At 40.9% G+C, this 18,946-nt stretch overlaps 1 long non-coding RNA gene across 2 annotated transcripts; it reads left to right on the forward strand.

Annotated features, from left to right (window-relative positions):
* Positions 1-104: 104 nt before the first annotated feature.
* On the forward strand, positions 105-15,855 carry LOC138740304 (uncharacterized). 2 transcript variants are annotated; one of them, XR_011342819.1, is made up of 4 exons: positions 105-375; positions 2,039-2,586; positions 14,926-15,003; positions 15,580-15,855. It is a non-coding gene; the product is annotated as an uncharacterized lncRNA (long non-coding RNA). The 2 variants fall into 2 exon arrangements; XR_011342818.1 differs by having other exon boundaries at positions 2,390-2,586.
* The last annotated feature ends 3,091 nt before the right edge of the window (positions 15,856-18,946 follow it).

Genomic DNA, 18,946 nt, shown 5'->3' on the forward strand with positions numbered 1-18,946 from the left:
GGGTAAACATCTCCCTGCCTGCTCGTAAAAAAAATCCACACATCGGAACCGTCTGATTTTTTACCCGCGCCCCCCCCCTCCTCTCAGTCACGGCGCAAAAAAAAACAACCGGTGACGTCCCCTTCAATGGACTGAACCCTACTCGCTGCCCTGACGTGGGCGGGCCGAGTCCGGGCGTGACGGGCAGCGGACCTGGCCAATCCGAGCCGCCCAACGCTCCAGGTGCGCTGCCGATCAGCCGCCGCGGGCCAATGGCTGGTGAGTCCATTTTCGTCCGCCTCGCGTCTAGGCCAATCGGCCGGCAGCGGGGGGATCGGCTGGCCCCGCCCTCCTCTCTCCCGCCCTGGGCCAAGTTGGTTGGAGCCGCAACGCGAGGTATTGTGTAAATCAGGCTGTGATTGTGCAATTTCGCTCGACTGGTTGTTGGGGGCTGGAGCTGCTCATTGATAATATATTAACGAACAAAACCCCTTTCGTTCATTTATCTTCATCCGGCGGCCCCTCACCCCGATCAGGGTGGGGGGCGAATGACGCTGCGGCCCCGCAGCTGCTTCAACCACAATCGTCTGAAAGGGAAACCAATGGGGGCTTTTTAAAGATCCAACTTTACTTCAGTCGGATATTATCTCCAACCATTAGATTTACTTTGATATTGACCCCCCCCCCCCGCCCCCCGAACCTGGGAGGAATGGAATGGCATCCCATACTCGGGCCTCACGGGAGCTGCAGTTGATAAACACTTTCTTTTCCGCGAAAGGGAATAATCCTTTGAGAAAACTGCACTCGGCAGAAAGGCGGGAGAGCGAGCACAGGCGTGTGGTGGATGCAGTTCTCCCTCCCCCCCCCTTCTCCTTCCCTCCTTCTCCTTCCCTCCCCCCCTTCTCCTTCCCTCCCCCCTTCTCCTTCCCTCCCCCCCTCCTTCCCTCTCCCCCCCTTCTCCTTCCCTCTCCCCCCTTCTCCTTCCCTCTCCCTCCCTCCCTCCCCCCTTCTCCTTCCCTCCCTCCCTCCCCCCTTCTCCTTCCCTCTCCCTCCCTCCCTCTCCCTTCTCCTTCCCTCTCCCTCCCTCCCTCTCCCTTCTCCTTCCCTCTCCCTCCCTCCCTCCCCCCTTCTCCTTCCCTCTCCCTCCCTCCCTCTCCCTTCTCCTTCCCTCTCCCTCCCTCCCTCTCCCTTCTCCTTCCCTCTCCCTCCCTCCCTCCCCCAACCTCCTTCTCCCTCCCCCATCCTCCTTCTCCCTCCCCCATCCTCCTTCTCCCTCCCCCCATCCTCCTTCTCCCTCCCCCCATCCTCCTTCTCCCTCCCCCCATCCTCCTTCTCCCTCCCCCCATCCTCCTTCTCCCTCCCCCCATCCTCCTTCTCCCTCCCCCCAATCTCCCTTTCCCTCGCCCCCCTTCATCCCTCCTGCCGTCCCCCACCCCCCTTCTCCCCATTCATCCCTCCATTCCCCCTCCCCCCCCCGGCGCATTCTTGTCTTGTTTACACCAAAATCCGTGATGAATAAGCGTTTGGTCTCCGCAGTGAAGAGAGAGGTTGTTGTTACCTTCATCCGCACCTCGGTGTGTGGGAGATTGGAATGATCTTTTCAACCGATCCTGAGACATAAAGGTGGACTGTCCGTCCGTACAAGGGGGCGGGGGGCATTGGTATTTGGGACCAGTCTTGCCGCACGTTTGTTTTCGAACTGTTATTCTCAAGTTAAGCGGCTGAAAAACACTGCTGATTTTAAAGAAAATGCCGCTATGGTTTCTTTTCGAATTTGTGACTCGAGAAAAAGAACCCAGTTTAGGTTTTCTAATAAACAAAGCCTCTTTCTAATTCCAAAAAAAATTCCACGCGGTTACGCTACAATCTGGAACAAACTGCTTTTATTTGGTTCAAGGGCATGCTGCAACAACCGTACTCAAGATTATGAAATTAAATGATAAATAGATGAAAATGTGCTGGTGGTTCATTGCACAATAATAGGGAATAAAGGGGAAATTCTACTGTATTGCTGTCCTGAGTAATATTTAAGGGCATAAAATGTGTTGTTTTTTTAAAGGCACAAGATTTGTTGCAATGTCCACAGCAGCAGGGAAAACGTTTGTCGACAGGACAACCAAGAGTAATGGAATATGATGTTTGTTCAGCTAGGGTATTCCCGGAGAGTGTTGGAATGTAACAGTGGACCAAAACAAGCCTTTCTGATTTGCATATCACCAACCATGTTACATTAATTATATTGAAGCATCATTAGGAGGAAGCAAAAATAACTCCTGGGGAAACTCAGCAGGTCGCCCAGCATCGGTTGCGGAAAGGAACTGAGGACATTTCGGGTTAAGATGCTGCATCAGTGTCTCCAGTCAAGATGCAGGGTCTTCAGTCAAAATGTTGACAATTCTTTTCCACTCAGATGCTGCTCGCTGGATCGACTGAGTTTCTGCAACAGTCACCACCTTGAGAGCCAAATTAATTATGTGGTGTACCACGAAATGCGACTGGAAAAGATCTAGTCTCACTAGTTCCAGATTTGCATAAGATGTTATCTGCAATCAACAACAACTAAACAATGGAAATGGATATCACCACTGTCTATAATTTCTCACCTTGGTATGTTCCTCATTTTTTCATGTCCTCCATACTAAGAATTCAGCTGTCACTCATTAGAAGCTGGAAAATGCAGTGTCAAACTTATAATTAGATACCAACCATGTGAAAGTTTTAGCTGAACTTTAATCATAACAAACATGAGATGTTCAATGATAGTCCCAGTATATCTTGATATAGTGGAGGTCTAGTTATTCTGGCCTCATAAAGTTCTGGACTGGTCAACTGGAGACCTTATTATCAATCCAGAGATCCAAATTTAAATCCCACCATGGCAGCTCTGAACTTTAAATGATGATTCATAATATGCAATTTGGAACAACTGGTCTACAAGACATGCAAATAATTGGATTGTTGTTAAAAGCCCATCTGATTACCTATTGACTTTCAGAGAAGGAAATCTGCTGTCAGATTTTAGATTTATTGGCCGAGTGCATAGATGATATCACATACAACCCTAAAATCCCTTTTTCCTGTGGGCGTGGCAGAATTACGACTAATTGAAAGTGCAAAAAATGTTCCTAGCATAAACAAACAAAGAACTGTAAACTGATAACCAATGTAAAACTGTGCAATACAGAAAGAACAAAAGAAAATCAATAAAGTGCACAGAAGTCCTTCAGGGAGCCTCTTGTTCAGTCTGATGGTGAAGGGGTAGCAACTGTTCATGAACCTGATGGTGTATGACTTGTGGCAGCTGCCAGAACAGAGCATTTGCTGCTTGGTGTGGGTCTTTGATGATTGCTGCCCTCACCTGGTCTGGTCAATATGTGATTCCAGACCCACCCCAATCTGAAATTGCCTTGTAAGCAACTCAGTTTTTGACAGCTCACTATTACTTCCTTCCCAGGAGCAATTAGCAATGGGCAAATGAATAAATTCCGAAACGTGGTTCCATCAGAAAGAATTAGTAGGAGAGGTTCCATCAACACGTCACTTGTCAACTGAGTTAGACTCCAGCAAATATAATGGTAAAGAATTTGCACTCAATGGAAGCTCACCACCTTTTCAAGATCTGGAGCAGCATGCATATCAGGGCCTGATTATCTTAAAATAGTTCACCTGACGTTTACATGAATGAGGCATGGTAGAGGATACAATTCCTTACCATAGCCTCATTTTGGTGTACAGAAGCTAGAAATTATCTAGTAAAGATACTAAATATGATCTGGCATCTGTACCTTTCTATAGTAAAATAATATAAGGTGTATGATACTTTTAAACTGGCAAAAAATATCATTGAGTTTCATCAACCCTTTAGTCTCCAGGCACCTTTATAACCTTATTGCATACATATTTTAAATGCCAGGGAACATACAAATTTCTAAAGATGTGCAATGGAAAGTGTGCTGACCAGCTGCATCACGGGACTCCAATACCCCCAAACATAAACCCCTACAAAAGGTAGTAGACAAAGCCCAGGACAGCACAGGATAAACCTTCCCCACCATGTAGAACATCCATGGGGATGTTAGAGAAAAGGAGCAATCGTCGAGGATGCACTCCAACCATGATCAGGAAAGAGATATAAGTGCCACACGACTCGCACCACCAGGTTCAAGGACAAGACTAGGAATGACTTTGACATTTCTAAATTTGGTGCCCAAAACAATGATGTGTGGGATATCTGGCTTTATTCTTTCCGTTTAAATGTAACATTGATGGTGTGGTTAAGGGGGGTTCTTTTCCATTCAGATCTGAACTGGATGTCTGCCCAATTATGACACTGAGTCATTTAAATGAGCCAATAGTAAGGTGTGCTCTAATGGGTGGCCAGAGTCCAACCTTGATTGGCAGGTGATACGACCTCCAAATAAGTTTCAGACATGGAGGTCATGTGATCCTCTGCAATACACAATGTTCCAGACAGGGAAGTCATGTATTCCACCACCATCCACATATAACAACCAGGTAGAATAATTTCAGCTTCATTTTCAGTGGCATTCCATCCAGGAATGGAGCTATACTATTTGATTCCACTGTGCTTCATACAGTCTTGTCTTTAGTTGTTAATATGCCATGATAACTTTGCTTAACAATTTTCCATAAGTCCATTTTTGAATTTTTTCCCACACCAAATGTTTTCCTGTCTCCCATTCTGGCAAGCATGGCTTCCAACTTTGTCCCTTAAATCCAACAGGCCATACATAAATTGTGGACACCTTGCTTCCACTTCAGCTCAGTGAATTCAAAGAGGATTGATGAAGCCAATTTGAGATCCATTACCTTCGTCACAGATCATGCAGGCAATCAAAAGATATAGGAGCAGAAGTTGGCCCATTGGCCCACCGAGTCTGTTCTGCCATTCTAATCATGAGGTCATCTGTCCACCCATACAGCCTCACTCCCTGGCTTATTCCCCGTAACCCTTGATGCCCTAACTAAACAAATACCTGTCAACCACTGCCTCACATACACCCAACGACCTCACTTTCACAGCCGCAAGTTCCACAGACTCACGTCTCCCTAAATTGTTCTGTATCTCTGTTTTAAATTGATGCCCTTTTATCCTGAAATTATGCACTCTTGTCTTAGAATCCCCTACCATGGGAAACATCCTTGCCACATCTACTCTGTCCAGGCCTTTCAGCATTTGAAATCCCTCTGAGGTCCCTCCTCATCCTTCTTTACTCCAATGAGTACAGTCCAAGAGCTGGCAATCAATCCTCGCATATTAACTCTTTCATTTCTGGTCATTCTCGTAAATCTCTGAAACCCCACCAATGCCAGCGTCTTTTCTCAAATACTGCACCCAAAACTGTACACAGTTTTGATGAGGTCTCACCGGAGCATTATAGACTCTCATCATTTCATCCCTGCTCTTGTACTCTATCCCTCTAGAAATGAATTCCAACATTGCATTTGCCTTCTTCACCACTGACTCAGCCTGGAGGTCAGCCTTTACGGTATCTTGCACAAGGACTCCCAAGTTCCTTTGCACCTCAGAATTCTGAATTTTCTCCCCATCTAAATAATAGCCTGTCTGTCTATTTCTTATGCCAAAGTGGCAGACTGGACACATTCCAACATTGTATTTCATCTGGCATTCTCTTAATCTATCCAAGCTTCTCTGCAGCCTTTTGGTATCCTCAGCACCACCTTCCCTACCAGCTATTTTAGTATCATCTGCAAATTTAGACACAAAGCCATTTATTTCATAATCCAAATCATTTATATTCAACGTAAAGAGAAGCGGCCCCAACACCGACCCCTGTGGAGCACCACTGGTAACTGGTAGCTAACCAGGATAGGGTCCCTTTATTCCTAAACTCTGTTTCCTGTCGACCAGCCAATGCTGTAGCCATGTTGGTATTCTTTCTGTAATTCTCTTTAGCAGGCTTATGTGTAGCATCTTATCAATATGCCTTTTGAAAGTCCAAATACACAACATCCACTTCATCTCCCCTGTCTGTCCTACTTGTGATCTCTTCAAAAATTTGCTATAGGTTTGTCAGACATGACTTTCCTATACTAAGGAAACCATGTTGACTTGTGCCTAACTTTTCATGCACCTCCAGCTATTCTGTAATCTCATCATTGACAATTGGACTCCAACAGTTTCCCAACTACTGACATCGGGCTAATAGGCCTATAAAATCCTTTCTGCTGCCTTGCTCTCTTCTTAATCAGTGAGTGACATTTGCAATCCTCCAGTCCACCAGTTCCATAGTAGACTCCATTGATTTCTGGAAGCATATTACCAATCCCTCCACAATCTCTGCAGCTACCTCCTTCAGAACCCAAGGGTGCATTCCATCCAATTTGGGAGACTTAGCTACCCTGGGACCATTTAGCTTCCCAAGTACATTCACTCTCGTGATCTTGACCTCACTCACTTCTCTTCTGAGAGAGGCATGAGAATCTGGTCTGCTACGAATGTCTTCCACAGTGAAGACTGATCCAAAATATTCAATCAGTTCCTCTGCCATCTGCTGTATCCCATTACAGTTTCTCCAGTCATTTTCTATTGGTCCTATTTCTACTTTGGTCACCTTTTACTCTTTATATACAGTATTTAAAAAGCATTTAGTATCCTCTTTGATATTACTTGCTAACCTCCTTTCAAAATTAATCCTTTCATTCCTAATCACCTTCTTTGTTGTCTTCTCCAAGTTTCTTTTAAGTTTCCCAGTCCTCAATCTTCCCACTTATTTTTGCTTCCTTGCTTGCCCTCTCATTTGCTTTTACTTTGGCTTCCCTTGTCAGCCACAATTGTCTCATATTTCCATTCACAATTTTCTTTCTTTTTGGTATTTGCCTGTCCTGCACTTTCCTCATTTCACACATGAATTCCAGCCACTGCTGTCTTCCCCCCATTAGTGTGCTTTTTCAATCGACTTTGTCCAGTTCCTCTCTCATGCGACTGTAATCTATTTTCTCTTTCTTTGGCTTGGCTTCGCGGACGAAGATTTATGGAGGGGGTAAGTGTCCACGTCAGCTGCAGGCTCGTTTGTGGCTGACAAGTCCGATGCGGGACAGGCAGACACGGTTGCAGCGGTTGCAGGGAAAAATTGGTTGGTCGGGGTTGGGTGTTGGGTTTTTCCTCCTTTGCCTTTTGTCAGTGAGGTGGGCTCTGCGGTCTTCTTCAAAGGACGTTGCTGCCCGCCAAACTGTGAGGCGCCAAGATGCAAGGTTTGAGGCGATATCAGCCCACTGGCGGTGGTCAATGTGGCAGGCACCAAGAGATTTCTTTAGGCAGTCCTTGTACCTTTCCTTTGGTGCACCTCTGTCACGGTGGCCAGTGGAGAGCTCGCCATATAACACGATCTTGGGAAGGCGATGGTCCTCCATTCTGGAGACGTGACCCACCCAGCGCAGCTGGATCTTCAGCAGCGTGGACTCGATGCTGTCGACCTCTGCCATCTCGAGTACTTCAATGTTAGGGATGAAAGCGCTCCAATGAATGTTGAGGATGGAGCGGAGACAACGCTGGTGGAAGCGTTCTAGGAGCCGTAGGTGATGCCGGTAGAGGACTCCACTGAAATACCGGCACAGCCTCTCCTTTTCAACTTTCAAAGTGAATTCAATCATATTGTGATCACTACCTCCTAAGGGTTCCTTTACCTTAAGATCTCCAATCACCCCTGGTTCATTACACACCACCCACTCCAGAACAGCTGATCCCCTGGAGGAATCATCAACAAGCTCTTATCATTGTTGCATGCCTCCTCACCCTCTCCATTGCAGAGCCATGCTCAGTGCTAGAGACTTGGTCCCTATGGTTGTCCTCTGTCAGTTCCTCCTCCATAATACTATCCAGATGATAAACCGGTTGCTCTGGAGGATGGCCTCGGAGGTGATCTCTACATATTCCCCGTGGCTCCAATCTGTCACTTCCTCATTCTCCCTAATGAACCGTGGTCATCATGCTTCATCTTCATTACCTTAACATGATCTCTTAGAAGCTGCACCTCAGTGCACCTGCTGGAGATATGGGGGTCAGAAAGGCTTGGCATCTCCCAGGGACCCTGCATATGATACTCAATGCAGATGTATAGATACATAGAGTCATGCAATGTGAAACAGGCCCTTCATCCTGAATTGTCCACACTAAATTAATCTTCTGGATGAGACCCATCTGTTTTCATTTTGTCCATATTCATCAAAACCCTTAATAGCCCTATATCTCCCCCCAAATGTCTTGAATATCACAATTGAACCCATTTCTATAGCTTCCTCTTTCAGCTTGTTCCAAATACAGACCTTCGAATAAAAAAGGTGCAGCTCAGGTTACTCTCAAATCTATCGCCTTTTACCTTAAACCTATACACTCTAGCTTTAAAATTGTCTACCCTGGGGTTAAAAAGACTGCAAACATTCATTTTATCCATACCCCTCATGATTTTATAAACCTTAGCTTCCTACACACCAGAGATAAACATCCAGTCTATCCAACTTCTTCATCTAACTCAAGCTTTCCAGTACTATCAACGCCTTGGTGAATCTCCTCTGCACCCCTTCGAACCTCTTGACCATTTTCCAACTTCTTGAACTCCTTCCCATTCTGAATGACTAGAACTGTGTACAGTGCTCAAAGCCTTCATCAGGCTGATTTTTTTCTTCCCCTCAATAGCACATGGGAGCAAGAATAATCCAGAGTTTACTACCCTTGAGGACTATCTTTTCAATCTCTTTCCTAACTCCCTATTTTTAGTCCACAGGACTTCATTTCTTTGATAGCTTGGGAGATGATGTATTTCTTCCTTTATAATCTGGGTTCCATGTGCTCCCAACAAATGGCCCTAAGGTGCTTAATGTCCTCCTCAATTTCTTTCTTCATTTAGAGTAGTTAGTGGACCTGAATTTCCACATGCGTGTGATGTTCCCTATCTGAGGTAGAGCAATGTTAGGCCTGTCCTTGTTTACGATGACTTGTAGGCTGGACCCAAGCTTCAAAAGAGTAATGATGGTCACACTTCTGTGATTTCTACTAATGTGGGTTGTTGTTATACACTCACAAACCTGACAGAACAAGATCTTGATCCAGTGGTACTTAGATGGCGTTGGGCAGAGAAACATTGTTATGTCCTGGCTTTCTTATTTCCTACTCTTTACTTTGACCCTTTTCTCTCCACTTTCCAAATTTCCATTCTCCCTATCTTGCCTACTGCACCTCACCCCCTCCAAAAGCAACACAGCTCCAAATTCCATGAGCAACATAAAGCATGTTCTCTTTCTCTGGGTTTGTGGAGCAGGATATGCTGTCAACTTCTTGCAGACAGGAACTTCTCAAAAGTTTAGAGGTTAAGAGTTTCCATGTGGGCAATGATATGTATGTGGTATTTAGAACTGAAATATGCACTTCAAAGCTTTCTGCTACTTTGAATGGCTGTTGATTTCAAATCAGTTAATGGGAAAGTTAGTTTTCATTTCTTTCTTAATCTTTCTTGTGTCTACAAAGGCGTCTCCACACTTGGCTACCTGTTTATATAGTTTTCTTTGATATCAGATTTGATTAACAAGTTTTAATAGTTTTATTGTAGGACTTCAGGTTTTAGCTTATATTTTTAGTTTATTTTGGGAAGATTCTGTAGTAATACAACAGATTCCTCAATAGAACTTTTTTTTCCGAGTTTCTATGATAGAAACTGCAGTGTCTTGTTATGTTATCGATGAAAACATTTTTATTATTTTTCCATCAATGTCATGATCCCTCCAGTGGTTGACACAAGGATACTTTTTAATTTTATTTAGAGATACAGCGTGGTAATATGGCCTTCCAGCCCATGATCCTGCGCTGCCCAAATGCATCCAACTGAGCAATTAATCTACTAATCCCATACATCTTTGGAATGTGGGAGGAAGCCTGAGCACCTGAAGGAAACCCACGTGGTCTCGGGATGAATGTTTAAACTCCTTTTGGGCTGCATTGGATTCAAACCCGAGTCACTGTCATTGCGTTGCACCAGCAGCTATGCTATCCATGCTGCCCCACTACTGATTTACTCTGTAGATTTTGATACCAGGTTTGGTAGTCAGGTTGATTCTCACAGGTGTGAAATGGATATTTCTGCTTTGGCCTAATTTTTGTAAAAGAAACAGAAATAAAATTCTACGTTTCCTACAGTTATAAAACATTTTTTCTTTCTTCTTCTTTTCTTCGGCTTGGCTTCGCGGACGAAGATTTATAGGGGGGGGGGTAAATGTCCACGTCAGCTGCAGGCTCGTTTGTGGCTGACAAGTCCGATGCGGGACAGGCAGACACGGTTGCAGCGGTTGCAGGGGAAAATTGGTTGGTTGGGGTTGGGTGTTGGGCTTTTCCTCCTTTGTCTTTTGTCAGTGAGGTGGGCTCTGCGGTCTTCTTCAAAGGAGGTTGCTGCCCGCCGAACTGTGAGGCACCAAGATGCACGGTTTGAGGCGATATCAGCCCACTGGCGGTGGTCAATGAGGCAGGCACCAAGAGATTTCTTTAGGCAGTCCTTGTACCTCTTCTTTGGTGCACCTCTGTCACGGTGGCCAGTGGAGAGCTCGCCATATAACACGATCTTGGGAAGGCGATGGTCCTCCATTCTGGAGACGTGACCCACCCAACGCAGCTGGATCTTCAGCAGCGTGGACTCGATGCTGTCGGCCTCTGCCATCTCGAGTACTTCGATGTTAGGGATGAAGTTGCTCCAATGAATGCTGAGGATGGAGCGGAGACAACGCTGGTGGAAGCGTTCTAGGAGCCATAGGTGATGCCGGTAGAGGACCCATGATTCGGAGCCAAACAGGAGTGTGGGTATGACAACGGCTCTGTATACGCTTATCTTTGTGAGGATTTACATCACTGAAAAAGACCATTTACGCACTAGTCCTATCTTTACATAAGCTGTCTTCTGCTGAACTTTTGTAGGAGAGGTGACTTTTTTTCTCTCTCAGTATCTTTGGAACTTTTTTCCTCAAAAAGATATGGAATTTGAATCTGAGCATTTTTAGGACAAAGAGAATTGAATCCTTGATAAATAAGGACATGAAAAGTTATCGGGCATTAGGCAGAAGTGTGGAATTTAGGTTCTAATCTATTGAGCCATGATTTAATTGAATGGAGCAGAAAGACCAAGTGTCCTACCCATGTGCCACTTTGAATATCCATGTACCCTTCTTTATATAACAATCAACAAATATTATTTCTTTTTCATGAATGATTCAGCCACTCCCTTTGGAGATTAAATCTGCAGACAATAAGAAAGGAACTCTATGACATTTCCTATTGGTTTATAAGTGACTTGTAGTTCTGGCTCATTTGTTAAGTAAACATTTTTTTTTGTGGTTAGTGCAAGTCCCCACACTCTCCTTCCACTTCAGTATCTTGATCTCCAGTAGATCATCCTATCAATCTTTCCTAAGGAAAATTCAGACGTTCAATCTTTCTTGACATAATGATTACAGAAATGACAGGTTATAATAACTTCTCTTTAGGGCACTTGCCTGTGCATCCATATTCCTTTTCGGGAATGGTATCACTTACTGCAATTTGCAGTGCTTCGCCCTAAGAGAGATACAAGTCGGACATCATCATTGAAGGGATTTAGAAATAAATTTATAATTGATTATCAGATACACAAAAGTAAATGTTCTTTGATTGGTTCCAAAAAAAAATAATTTATGGGCCTGATAACTCCTGTGGACCCCATTGAAATGACATTAACGGTATATTTAGCCACTAAAATATCAGAGGAAGTCAACCCTGTTGGAAATTCTGGAGAGAGCTTAATTTATATATCACTTACAGGAAAATTATCTGATGTCCTGCCAGTAGAGTCTAATAAAATAAAGAAAAATGCAGAAAATTTGGTAAGATCAGGAGAATGCCTTCCATATTTAAAGAGCTGAACAGGCATTTGAAAAAGTTTCTTGAGCACTTTTGTGTATTTCATTACAATCCAATCACAGTGTCTGCAGACTTTCCTGTTTAACTCCATTTTAAAAAGAATCTATCTGGAACTGAGCAAAAATCGAAGTGTACCATCTGGCATCTGTTATGAAAAAAAAGCTCCTAAATCTCTTCATTGATGATGTGCAACTTGCCCTCTTTTATGAGGAAGCCCTCAGCCTAACCTCTGATTCGCAATAAAAGCAACATAACTTCCTGAGAGAGGTCTTGGCTGACTAAAGCTAAATAAGGAAGACAGCATGTTTTTAATTTTTCAGACATGGAAGTATAACTGTCACAAATTTGGGGTGGGGGTGGAATGAATGCTGTTGATATAATGCTGGGAAAGGGTCTTTTGCGTGTCACATGTGGAAATATTTGTGTGGCCTCTAACTGCAGTTACCTCTGGATTGCCAGAAAAATATTAATGACTTTATTAGATCTTTTGAGGTGAGTGACAGCCAGTTAATTGATTCTCAAATGCATCTTCCTATTCCCTTGAAAAATAGCCAGTCAATGTTCTTTAGGATATACGGTATCTCAGCACACTTCTTGTCTGAGAGGGAATGCTTCTTGACTACATTCATGTCTAGTTTCTCATTTTTCGTATCTCACAACCTAGATCTTGGTTCCAGAATATTCACCTTGAATAGTGAATACTGACTGCAGGATTTATAATTTGCAGCATCCATGCATTTCTTATGTGGCAGAAGATAACAAATGTTGTCAGGGACATAAAGTTTCTCAAGAGGGTGTCAGTCTTCAGCATCAAACTTTGTATGGAAGCCAAGGTCATAATTTTGAATCATCAGTATGGTAGTTGGGAATTTATACATGTTTTCTTCCTTGATAAATGTTTACATAAGTATCATTTGGTGCAGATACAAAATACATCATTTATGATCATGCATGTTTTTGTGTCGAAACAGTTCTTCTATGTTACTATCAAAGGGCTTGTTGCTGAACAAGAACCCTTGAAAATCAAGTGCTCATAAAATAGGTTGAAAAACAAAAGATTGCCAAGACTAAAAACCTGAAATATACACAGAAAACACTAGAATGACTTAGAAGGTCAGGCTGTGGAAAGAGAAACAAAGTCAACATTACAAGTCGAGGACATTTTATCAGAACTCAGACTGTGAGAAAACAGGTTAGTTTTAAGTTGCTGATAAAGCAGTTAATAGATACGGGGAGGACAAAAGGAGTATCTTTGATAGGAAAGGTCATGGTCACTGAGGTAATTCCAGTGTTTATGGAACTATCTGATTAATAGATTAATGAGGGAAGCTAGAAGTAGAACAAGCAAGGACATGTAAACCTGTGAAATATAGGTCAGAAATAAAACAGAAATAACATTTCCAATTTATTGTGCAATACACAAGGCACTGGAGAAACTCAGCAGGTCACATAGCATCCGTGGGAAGTTAAGGATCTGTCAAACCTGAGCCCTTCGTTGGGAGTGTTTGGCCCAAAGCTTTTTACTTCCTATGGATGCTGCATGACCAGCTGAGTTTCTCCAGCATTTTTGTGTATTGCACTAGACTCTAGTGTCTGCAAATGTGCTTGTTTAATTTCACTGAATTCCACAATATGGTTTCTTTACATTGATGAAGCCACAATCAAAATTAACCACTTGTGTTCAGTCCACAGGAGCTTAGTTTCCCACTTTACTTCTCCATTGCACTCCCATTCTAATCTATTTGTCTGTTGCCTTTGGATCTTAATTTCAAATGTTGTAACTTAAGGTAACTTGTTTCTCATGCATCCATCCGTAAACTTTTCTCAGTCTCCAATGTCTAATTAGTCTAATCTGCTGGGCAGTTACTGCAACTCGGAATTTCACACCCTTTACATTCATTTGTTTTGTGGTGTCTTCTCCATCATTGACCTCTTTACTGGATTAATTCAACTACAGATTTTACTGAATGTAATCCTTCCTAACTCATTCGAAGATAAGCCCTCTGTCCTATCCATCCCTCCACTAACTTCTTTGCAGTTTAAAATGAACATATTTTCTCATATTCCAATATCTGATAAAGACTCCTCAATGTGACACATTAACTCTGTTTCTCATTTTCCAGATGCTGCCAAACTCACTGGTCTCTCTCCTGCATTTTCTGTTTTTATTTCAAATTACACTATCTGTATATTTTTCTTATATTTCCAAATGCAAGTTGGCTGTTGCCAAGCTTGAAACCAAAAGGAACTTTTGGTGTCTATGGAGAGAAGAAAAACAGATTTAATATTACTGCAAAGTAATCTTTAAAAAAGCTTGTGTAATGGATTTGTGTTAATATTAATATTTAGGTTAATATAAAGCTGTATTTCTTATAAATAGGTTACTGGTGGGTTGGCCATAGAGATACACACGCAGGTCACAGTACATTTTCAGAGAACCATTGTACTCGGAGAAGAGAGTTCATTCTTGGAGTCGCCGTGTCTGGAAAGTAGAGCCATAATGGAACAGAAGTGTTCTTATTTGAAACTCGTACCAGGTGTAGTTCTTAAAAGCAATTAAGCCTCTTGAACAGAGATGAGATCAGACAAGAAGTGTAAAGGTTCTATAAGAGGTTTTGGAGAATGAAACTACAGCTGTTAAGAATTCCAGTATACAGTCATGTGATTTCCAAGAATTGAGATTGACCTTGTTGATGATATAATGTCATATGATTTATATGTCATATGAAATATATTATCAAATTCAGACATTTTTGGATCAGTTTACAGAAGTCAAGACCCTGAGACACACACAGGAGTTGGAACCTTGTGGAAGACAGGGTTGAATCACAGTAACCAGGTGCTGTTATGTGTTACTCCTAATAAAAGGGGGGCACAGAATAAGTAAATTTCGAAAGAGAAGCCTACTTCTGACTGTCTCTTTAAGATAAAGAGAGCAATTTTACTGTTTGGGGACACAGATTTAAAAGTCTTCATTCAAGAGAAGAAGATTTGACCTCCTGGAAAGACTTGTATTATCCTATTCACAGGAGATACATTTGTGCTCAGAAGATGGTCACCTCTGTTTGAAGAATCTCTCGAAAAAAAGGACAACTCATCAAAGAATTGTGAGTTTACAGAGGCCTGATGTTTAAAAGTGCTTTAGAATTATTTCTGAACTGAAAATTTAAGACCTCTAAGCAAGACTAAAATTATAGTGAAGTTTTCAGAGCGGGATTTTTACACACACACACACACTTAACATTTACTCATAGTGGGGTTAAATTTACAGTTAAAGTTTAGAGATAAGTAAGAAATGTTATGTTCTTAATGGTTTAATAAAAACTATTATTTTGAATTTACCAGTCTGGTGAATTTTCCATTGCTCTTCCTTTGTTAGTCCCTTTAGTCCCTAACAAAATTAAAAGGGTTGTTAGTTTGTATCCACTACTCAAATATGATACAATCTTAAATAAGCAAGATATTGGAAATTATTGTATTCAGTGCTGAGACCCAATGCTGCAATATTCTATAAATATTGGAATTACCTTGTTAACCTTGTCCACACAGATCAGGATATTCTTGATTCCACCCCATCCATTTCACACCCTGTGTGTAACTTTAAACTAACTTGTTTTTTAACTTTCCTAGTACTGATGAAAGTTTGTTAATCTAAAACATTAACTCTGTTTCTCTTTCCACAGATGGAATCTGACCTACTGAATATTACCATAATTTTCTGCTTTTATTTTCTGTTGATTTATTGTCTTTAATATTGTCATGGCCCATTGACAATGTCATTGTGTAAAGATGAGGAATTTAACAACTGCTCTTTGCTGCAAACTTTAAGGTACATAGACAAGGTTCTAGCTAAATACTGGAAATAGAACTTCTTTACTAGAACCTTTGCTTTATAAATGAGTACATTTATTGAATGGAACCCTTTGCAATAAGGGATAATAAAACAGTGTTGGAAATAACAGCATGTGTGGGCAGTGAAAAATCTGTGTTGACATTACAAGCTGATCTTTCATCAGAGGGTATCAGTTCTGATACAAACTGGAAAGCCTGGTTATCTGAAATTGTTGAATTCACTGTTGACTGCTCAAGTCAGCAAAATACCTGATCAGATGCTGCTTTTGAGTGTATTTTGGGCTTTGTTGGGACAGAGAGATCAACGAGATGAGATGAGATGATGCACTGAAATTCTTAGTTGCTGCAGCCAAACAGGTACACTAACAACAATTGTATAAATTATATTGCCACAATATGCCAAGACAGAAAAAGAGATAATAAGTATTCGGTAGCTTTTAGAACAAGAAAAAAAAAGGTCCTGGAGTAGTTTACGGTTCAAGAGCCTGTCAGTTGTTGAATTAAATAAATATTCTGGAATCTAGACTTCAGGCTTCTCTACTTGCTGCATGAAGATAGTTATGAGAAGAGATTGTGACCAGAGTGATGGAGAATATTTGTGAAGTTGGCAGCAACTTTCAGTAGAAGGGAGGCTGGTGCATTTAATGCACTTGGCTACAGCTTGGGAGTGAGATGGAGAATTAAAGAGACAGGCAACTAACAGCTCTGTTCACCTTTGTTCAGAATTGGGTTTTTTTTTTGCTTGACTTTAATTTTTCTTATCTACAACTTTTCTGGTAACTTCACTTGATTTGCTGAATAAACATCTTTTACATTCCTTTGTTTGTACTGTCTTCTCTGATTGCTATCATTAACTTATGAAATATGACCATATTGTGATATATGTGGAATACTCCTTGTTTCTTTTGCACTCGTGCTCCCCCTTCACCTTTTTCCAGTATATTTATGATTGCATTGGTACTTCTTCCAAGTCTCATAGAGCTATTGAAAGTTTTATCATCTTTGCTGCCATGTCCACCCAGTTCCCATTTTCATATCCACTATCTCTGACTCTTTCCTTCCATTTCTAAATCTGGAGATAGCTTCATGACTCACACCCATTATGTTCACAGACTCCCACAACTACATGGATGTAGTTTCTTGGTCGCTGGGAAATTACTTAAGCAATCACTGTAAATAGCATATACTTTTATGTACTTCTGCTTAATAAACAACATCTTTTGAATGGTGGTACATACGCCAAAAAACAGTTTAGAAGTCCAAGAACTTGGTACCATTGAATCTGCCAAGGAGATGAATACTTCCCTTGATCAATACATTTTTCAAATTAAGAAATATAGGGTGAATGCAGGAAAATTACTCTGAGATAAAGGATCAGCCATGATCTTATAATATAAATATATTTAATATAAAATATAAATAAAATACAAATATAAGGAACTGAATGACCTACTTCTGCTATAATTTCTTATGCTTTTCAGCAAACAAACGATAAAATCTTTGAGAACTGAAGTTGTAAATTACAAATAATGCTCCTGCTATCCCAGAAGGTTTGGCCATGACCATTTAGGGTGTCTACTAGAAATCCTTGCATTAGAGTCACACAGAAATTGATTTGCTTATATGATGTCGTACGCATCTCTTTATATGGGTCATCAGTTAAAACATTAACCTACTATCAACTAATAGAAAACTAAAGAAAATAATGTCATCTGTAGTTCTCCCTTAAGGATCTTGGTCATGTTTAAAATTGCAGAAAAAATCTGTCAAAATAATTAAGGGAATTCAAGACTTTTCAGCTCGCCTTAAACTTCAAATATATACACACTGCACAGATGGCATTTATGTAACATTTGTATATGCTCAATAAGTCATTCATGAACATTGGAAGGGTTCAAAGTAAGACACTAAAATTGATCAAAATATCTTGTTATTTGTTCACACTCTCTGGGTTTCTTGATGGCTGGGTAAAGAGGTAGAAATGAAACACAATGCTACTGTGTTTTCTGTTGTTGAGAATCCCCTGCAAATTATAAACATCAAAACTCCTGTTTGTTATGTTGTTGAGGTCAACCGTAAAGCCGAAAGTGATAGTGGTGGCAAAATCCCAAGCAAAATACCCTGACGTATTTGTTGGATATATATTAATCACAAGGATAGCAGCATTTATCTCAGCCAATATCATTCCATGAGATTATATGTGTATCATATTGTTGTTTAGAGGACTTTGTAAGGGAAATTGACTCCTGACTTGCCCTCATTACAATACTGCTTGCACACCAGAAATGATCATTTTCCTTTGGACATCCTGAAATTGCCACATGTGCATATAAATGCAAACTTTCATTCACTTCATGATTTCTGCTGTTCCTTAGCATTTAAAAAGATCAATACCTTACTGGAAATTTTGCCAAAATGTCACTCATTTTAAAACATAAGAGTTTCTTAAATAAATTATTGTAATTCGATTAAAATAAATATTCTACCTAAATTTTTCAGGATTTTTTCAAGCCTTACCAATTTTTATTCCTAAATCCTTTTTTAATTCAGTAGATTTGGTCATTTCATATATATGGCAGGGAAAACAATATAAGTAAAGTTCATCTTCAAAAAACTATTAGGAATGGGGGAATGTCTCTTCCAAATTTTAGATTTTATTACTGGGTGATTAATATACACACTTTTATTATTAAAATTTGATAAATTAGCAAGTCACCCTTCGTGGGTTCTATTATGGATAACCATTTTTTTCCACCTTCAGTATTAGATGAAGGCTTTAAGGAATGGTACAGATTTGGTATTAAAAATTTTAAAGATTTATTTATTCAAAATAACTTTGCTTCTTTTGAACAATTGTCAGTTAAATTCAAGCTTTCTAATAGACATTTTTTAGATATTTGCAAATTAGGAATTTTGTTTGGTCTAAATTGAACACATTTCCTCAAATTGAAGATTCAAATATTCTTGATTTACTTTTTGATTTACAATTTGTTCATAATGGTCTGATATATCATGTATTCATATTGATCTGTTGGATTTAAGATTAGCCCCATTGGCTAAGATTAAAAATGGTTGGGAACGTGATCTTAATGTAACTTTTTCAGATGAGGATTAGTTTGATTAATGAATCTTCATTTTGGGCAAGGCATTGTTTATTACAGTTTAAGGTGATACATAGAATACATATGTCTAAACTTA

This window comes from Narcine bancroftii, chromosome 8 (genome assembly GCF_036971445.1).
Source record: "Narcine bancroftii isolate sNarBan1 chromosome 8, sNarBan1.hap1, whole genome shotgun sequence".
In the NCBI taxonomy this organism is placed as follows: domain Eukaryota; kingdom Metazoa; phylum Chordata; class Chondrichthyes; order Torpediniformes; family Narcinidae; genus Narcine; species Narcine bancroftii.